The sequence below is a fragment of the Penaeus monodon genome, chromosome 33 (genome assembly GCF_015228065.2).
Source record: "Penaeus monodon isolate SGIC_2016 chromosome 33, NSTDA_Pmon_1, whole genome shotgun sequence".
Taxonomy (NCBI): domain Eukaryota; kingdom Metazoa; phylum Arthropoda; class Malacostraca; order Decapoda; family Penaeidae; genus Penaeus; species Penaeus monodon.
In genome coordinates this window covers 32,882,328-32,882,655 of record NC_051418.1, presented here as the reverse complement: position 1 = coordinate 32,882,655, position 328 = coordinate 32,882,328, and the positions used below count along the sequence as shown (strand labels likewise).

Here is a 328-nt window from a genome sequence, read left to right as displayed (position 1 = left end):
AAAAACGTTTTTGGATTCTGGTCGTTTGATTGTTGTTTTTGGGGGCGGCGGGGGGGGCGAGGACCGTTTTGGATTATGGTCGTTTGATTGTTTGTGTGTGTGTGGGCGGGAAAATTTGGATCTATAGTTGATGTTTGTGAAGGTTTTGGGATTAGTTTGTTTACTAATTGCTTGTATTTGGGGGTGGGAGGGGGGAGGAAAAAAGTTTTTAGACTTTTTTTCGTTCGATTGTATCGGGGGGGGCATAGATTTTTGGTTTCCGTTTTTGTTATTAGTTGTCTTTGAATTATTCTATTTCATTTTTTTTCTCTTGGGGGGGGGGGCATCC

The 328-nt window shown here is 42.1% G+C and overlaps 1 protein-coding gene across 1 annotated transcript in view; it reads right to left on the bottom strand.

Annotated features, from left to right (window-relative positions):
- The window catches only part of LOC119594341, a gene marked incomplete at its 5' end in the record, with an annotated part of 13,464 nt that overhangs the window by 1,990 nt on the left and 11,146 nt on the right, over window positions 1–328 (bottom strand). The window lies entirely within an intron of this gene.